The sequence below is a fragment of the Rattus norvegicus genome, chromosome 12 (assembly GCF_036323735.1).
Source record: "Rattus norvegicus strain BN/NHsdMcwi chromosome 12, GRCr8, whole genome shotgun sequence".
Lineage (NCBI taxonomy): Eukaryota > Metazoa > Chordata > Mammalia > Rodentia > Muridae > Rattus > Rattus norvegicus.
Window position 1 is genome coordinate 44,072,169 of NC_086030.1, and position 6,852 is coordinate 44,079,020.

Genomic DNA, 6,852 nt, shown 5'->3' on the forward strand with positions numbered 1-6,852 from the left:
ATGAACTCACCCTTTTCAGTTTTGTGATGTTATTATTACTTCTGTTTTGTTTCAAAAAAAAAAAAATCCTGGGGCTGGGGATTTAGCTCAGTGGTAGAGCGCTTACCTAGGAAGCGCAAGGCCCTGGGTTCGGTCCCCAGCTCCGAAAAAAAAGAACCAAAAAAAAAAAAAAATCCTGCATTGTAGTCCAGTCTGCCATTTAACCGGAAACTCCCCTGCCTCACCCTCCTGCACCCTGAAAGACTGACAGGCCTCTGCAGCTTGACCGACTTTCAGCAGCATCAGTGACTGCTGGCCCCCTTGGCAGCTGAAGTGACTGTCAGAGGTCAGCACAGCCTGGCTGTCCCTCGCCTTCACCCAGTCTCGGTCATTGTGCCTTAACTGCCCACCCTACTGAGGACCTTCCATGCCAGCCGCCTGTCAAGGTCGAGGCTTGTCCTGCTTCAGAGAATCTCTTGGTGCCTTGTTTTCAAGATGAGGAAGCCAAGGCCCCCATTCATGAGTCTTCTTGCCCAAGAGAGGGGTTAGTGCAAACCAGAGCCTGGCCCTGAACTAGAGCACCCTGTAGCGGGCTCAAAGCTCTAGCTGTGGTTTAACATTGGCCCCTGTATTCTGAAACTGATAATACCTCCCTCCCAGGACTAGGGCCCAGATTAAATGAAAGAACTGTGTGCCAAGCGCCTGGCACGAAGTGGGTTCAAATAAACCTTGGTCCTCTCTGCTTCTAGCCAGAACTCCTTACCCATCTCCCGGGACTCCCCCTCCCTAATCCCAGCCATCCCTTACAGAGGGCAGCTGAACCATTGCCCGGGTGTAGTGGTCCAAGATTGAAGACACAGTGTCTATTTGAAAAGCCCTTTGGATTTAAATTGAGCAACCCCCCCTCCCTTTTAATCTTCACGCTTTTAACGGCTCACTTCATGGACATTAATTTTAATGGGACGATTATTACCCTGTTTGGAAGCCTGCCCCTCAAAACGCTGGGCTCACAAGGTGCCACTGGGTTGTCTCCCAGCAACTTGGATATTTTTGAAGCAGAGAGACCATACAGCTTTGGCAGTGGGGAGGAGAGGAGAGGAGAGAAGAGGTTTATGGGAGAAGAGGGTCAAAGGAAGGCTCCTGTCTCTCTCCATCACTGAATCAGAGTCTCTAAAGTTTGTTCATACCAGTTACCCTGACCCTCTCTGCACTTGGCGAGCTGGACCTTGAAATTTAGCCTTTAAAGTTTTCATTTGCGCTCTCTCTCTCTCTCTCTCTCTCTCTCTCTCTCTCTCTCTGTGTGTGTGTGTGTGTGTGTGTGTGTGTGTGTGTGTGTGTGCACATGTGCGACATGGAGTACATGTGGAGGTCAGAGGACAATTTGCAGGCTTAAGTTCTCGCCTCCCACTGTGCGGGTCTCGGGGATTGAACTCCTGTTATCAGGCTTGGTGGCAATCACCTTTATCTACTGAGCCCCAAGATGGACCCTTTTTGAAGTCTCCATTTCTCTAACTGAGAGGTAAACATGACATCTGTATCAGCTCTCTGACATCTCATGACATCTGTATCAGCTCAGGACTCTTATAGGCCACCCCACCCCCACTAGCCCTGAGCCTAGCATACGGTGTTGATTTAATAAAGGAGCCCAGGCCTCATAGCACATGCTCGTCATTTCTGCTACTCAGAGACTGAGGCAGGAGCATTGCCAGGACCTTTTGCACTACAGAGTGAACTGAAAGCTAACTTGGACAGCTCACTGAGGCCCTGTCTCAAGACCAAAGCTAAGCCAAGGGCTGGGGTTACAGTTCAGTGATAGAGTACTTGCCTCAAACACAAAGGGCCCTGCGTTTAATCTCAAAGACCAAAGCCCTCGGAAGAAGGGAGGGTGTGTGCAGCCTCCTGTCTGTATTTCTCTCATCAGTCCCTGAGGTATAGCATTGACCAGGGGAAGCAAACCCTCTCCCAACCCTCTCCCAACGCTTCCATCAAAATTAGCTTTGCTAATTTTCAGGCTCTTGTTTGATCCCCAGCATCACACACACAGTTAGTTTGAAGCTGACCTGGGCAACATAATAAAAAGGAAGGAAGAAGGGAGAGGAGAGAAAGAGGGAGGGAGAGAAGACAGGAAGCTTTACGAAGTTATTTCAGCAAGCCATAGGATTAAAGGCAGTGCATGCCTTTAATCCCAGCTCCTGGGACAGAGGCAGGTGAATCTCGGTGAGTTTGAGGCTAGCCTGGTCTACAGAGGTAGTTCCAGGATAGACAGGGCTACACTGAGAAACCCTGTCTCAAACAAAGCAAAGCAAAACAAAACAACAACAACAGCAACAAAGAAAAAGTCACTCCAAAACGCAGCTCATAAAATTCCAAATGAAAAATTTTTCAGAGAGAACATTCCTGTCAGTCGCAAGGTAGTGCAGTACAAACCGCTCCACATGGAGGAAGACAGAACGTAGAGATTCTAGTCTGAGAAGATTCCTCATCTGTCCAGCAGGGAGTGTAGCTGGTAAATACTGGTCAAGACAAAGACTGACTAGTTGAATGGATGACCATCTCACTGAGTGAGTGAGTGAATGAATGAGTGGCAGACTGACTGGATGACCGACTGGCTGACTCTCTGACTGAATAATTTGGAATAATAAACGGATGGATGGATGAAGGGATAAAAAAGGAACTTTTAGGGCTCGAGAAATGGCTCAGCGGTTAAGAGCACTGACTGCTCTCCCAGAGGTCCTGAGTTCAAGTCCCAGCAACCACATGGGGACTCACAACCATCTGTAATGGGATCCAACGCCCTCTTCTGGTGTGTCTGAAGACAGCTACAGTGTACTTATATAGAATAAATAAATTTTAAAAAGGAACTTTTATTGGTCTTTTTCTCTTTTAGCATATGATGTGGGGGCTGGAGAGACGGCTCAGATGTTAAGAACATTGGCTGCTCTTCCAGAGGACCCAGGTTCAGTTCCCAGCACCGGCATCTGACAGCTAAGCATCACCTATAACTCTGGGTCCAGGGGATCCAGTGTCTTATGGCCTCTGTGAACATCTGCATACATGTGGCATATATTTATGCACACATAAACATATATAATATACAACACACACATACACAGACACATACATATATACACATACATACATACACATACACATGTACATACACATGCATGCACACATACATACATATATATGCATACACATGCATATTCACATACACATACACATGCATACACACACATGCATACACATACATACTCACATACACACAGATACACGCATACATACACACAATTTTAAAAGTCTGGAAACACAATGATGAGTGTGGAGATGTTATAAAAATAACATACAATGGTGTATGTATGTATGTATTTATAAGTAGATGTATGTTTGTATGTATACAATGGCCCAGGTCATTCTTTCATTTCTTACAGAAATCGACACTATTTGGGGGCTGGAAAAGGTTGTATAGTTCTTTTCTTTGATTAATACATGTTTTACTCTCTCTGGTGTTTGAGAGTCAGGGAGCGTCTCCTCAGGTGTTTTAACGTGTGCAGCTGTGTCAGTGGTAACTGGAGGGACAGCTCGTTGCCTCTTCCACACAGCTGTGTTTCTGGAAGACGTCTGTCAGTGCCAAGTCCAGCTCTGGTGCCAGGAGCCAGCTCACAGGACCCTGCATTCTCCACCTGAAGCTGGGGAGAGCAGGGTGATAGATTCAAGTCGGGGAGCCGGAGGGAGCTGGGTCATGGCCACACTAAATGACAGCTGGGTGCCTTAGCAAATTGCTCCTCTCTCTGGGCCTTGGGTTTCCCATCTACAGATCGGGAATGCCAAGCCTACCGTTGGGATGGCTGGGAGTACTGAATCAGAGAATGTATACAGGGAGTTAATGATGTGACTGGCGCGAAAAATGACTTGTGGCCTTTGTGGTTGTCTTGGGACTAGTAAGTATCCACTTAAGGAACGAAATAGGGACTGTGACCCAACCCCACTGAGAAAACAAGGAAAATCAGTCAGTTCTCGGAGATCCTGGATCCTCTGCCTCACAGCTACTCCTAGGAGCACCCCCTCCACCTGACAATGGAAGCATAATGGCTCTTGTCCTTCCTGGGTATCCTGAGAACATAGGGTAACCCTTTCCGGGGGTCTGGTGCCTTCCCCTGAACGCCTTGTTGAAAGTACAGAGCAGGCGAACAGCCACAGCAGGGGAAACACAAAATTAACCAATTACGGCAGAAAGCCTAATTCCTTGATTAGAAGTCGGGAGATACAGGGCTGATCCGACTACCCCACCCCATCCCATGCTGTGAAATTTGCACCTTATTGCCCCTCATTCAGGTAATCATCACCTTCCTGAGGTGACATAGACTCAAGCTGATAAGTGAGGGTGACTGTCATCCAACTGTCCAGGGACTGAACGCAGACCTCTCTGACCTAGATATTCAGTCTAGACCAGTAGGGACAGGAACTAAAGGGCCAATTGGCATCTAGCAGTCAGTGGCCAAAGCAACGTCCGAACACCCCGCTGTGCACAGAGAACAAATCCCATGGCCCCCAGATGTCAACACACTGCATTTGAGACCCACCCACCGGGCAGGCTGCTCAGCTCAGCATGTATTTGGTGCTAGAAGCAGCAGCATCAATCAGACGACGTTCTATTATTCACTTGACAACCTCAGCAGAAGGGGCCTTGTGTGCCCGTCCAGCCTTCGCCTTGCTTTTATAATAGTTTTATTATAAAACTATTCATTTGTTTTATACAACTATTCATCCATTTCTGTACAGTGGCTCAGCGTCTCCGTACTGGGGCGTACAGAGTCGAAGCCTTTCGTGGTAGCGCACAGCTCAAGAAGCTGTTAGTTATCTGGCTCTTTCCAGAAAAAAAAACGGAAATGTTGTCGACTCCTGGCTCAGAGGAAGGTGGAGCGTGCAGTGCTAAGATCTCTTCAAGGGGTCAGGTCCTACCCGGCATCCTCTGCGAGCCTGTTTTAATCCTGATGACCCCCTTGGATCAAGATGGTGATACAGAGAGGAAGAGGTGTGAACCGACTCCAGGTACACATCGAAGCTGGCTGTCAGGGCTCGCCAGTGTGAGAGGTTGGTGGACAGAGAGGTTTCTGCCTAAGGCACCTGACTGCTGCCATTGCTTGATGAGACAGGAGAATGTCGGACAAGGTTCCAGAGATCTCTGTTGGTAAGGAGGGTTTGTCTGGAGCAAGGAAAAGTTGGGGCGACTTGGAATTTAAAAGAAGAAAAACTGGGGCTGGGGATTTAGCTCAGTGGTAGAGCGCTTGCCTAGCAAGCGCAAGGCCCTGGGTTCGGTCCCCAGCTCTGAAAAAAAGAAAAAAAGAAGGAGGAGGAAGAGGAGGAGGAGGAGGAGGAGGAGGAGGAGAAGAAGAAGAAGAAGAAGAAGAAGAAGAAGAAGACATGTTTCACCTAAGAGTCTGGATGAACATCACGGTGGGAAGAGTGCCTTGGGACTGGGAGATGGCTCATGAGTAGGAGTGTTCTCTGCACAAACGTGAGGACCAGCGTTCGAGTCTCCGGCACCCACCTAAAAAACGGGGTGTTGAGAAGGCAGAGATGGCTCAGCCGTTACGGGTGCTTGCTGCTCTCTCTCAGGTCCAGACTTCAGTCCGCAGTGCCCTTGCTAACAGACTCATAGCTACATTTAGTAACCATAGCTCCAAGCGTCCCAGTATCCTCTTCTTGCCCACTTGGGCCCATGTTCATGCATACAGAGACACAGACACAGACACAGACACAGACACAGACACAGACACAGACACAGACACAGACACACACACATAAGTAGGAATAAAATTAAAAATATTAATTTTAGGGGCTGGGGATTTAGCTCAGTGGTAGAGCACTTACCTAGGAAGCGCAAGGCCCTGGGTTCGGTCCCCAGCTCCGAAAAAAAGAACCAAAAAAAATATTAATTTTATAGACAGCTAGATGTTGGTGCACACGCCTGTAAGACCGGTCCTTTGTGGGAGCACAGCAGGGTTGAGCCCTGGGGTTTGAGTGATACCTGTCACCACATAGAAAGGTTCTTGTTCCTCTTCAGTCCAGTGGGTGACAGTTTTGAGGATTAGAAAACAGAGGAAGGTGTGTGTGTGTGTGTGTGTGTGTGTGTGTGTGTGTGTGTGTGTGTGTGTCGGGGAGGATGATGGATAGATGTTAAGTCATCCGACTGGGGCAGCAGCAGAAACTAGCTGGGGTTCCTAGGAAAGCACGCCAGTATCAACAGTGGGCCCAGAAGACCCTGCTGACCAGGGAGAGGCTGCGGCTCCATTCCAAGAGTTCCCTCTGTGTCAGGGCTCTCGAGAGGAGCCAGACTCAGAGCGCGCTGCGTGTATGCTTCAAAGACGAGTGATCTGGTTGGCTGGTGAGGTGGGGCTGACCATTAACAATGCCTGACTGCTCGGTCTGAGAAGCCGGACTCCTCGGCAGCTCCAACCCACTGCTGAAGGCCGCCTGGAAAGTTGCTGGTACGGAGTCTGATGTAAAAGGCTGAAGAAGCTGGGGTCTGACGTGAGCAGGCAGCGGCAGGAGGCACATTGGCTCAGAACCACAGAGGGCTTGCTTTCATGGGTGCGTGGCCTTCCTCTATTGTCCGGCCCATTGGAAGAGTGTGTCTCCATTTATGGAAGGCTCCCTCTACCTCAGCCACAGTCTCATGTGTCAGACCTATCTGGAGTCGTTCCCACACCTATGGAGATGTGTTTCAACAGCCTAGGGGACAAACAAAACCTACCATCACTCTGCCTGAGGGTGATACTCTGTCTCCTCTATGTTAAGCACATCTGGACATTCAGTCCCCAGCCCCACCCCCAGCCCCTACCAGGTCAAAAGTTGACCATGTGACTCAGG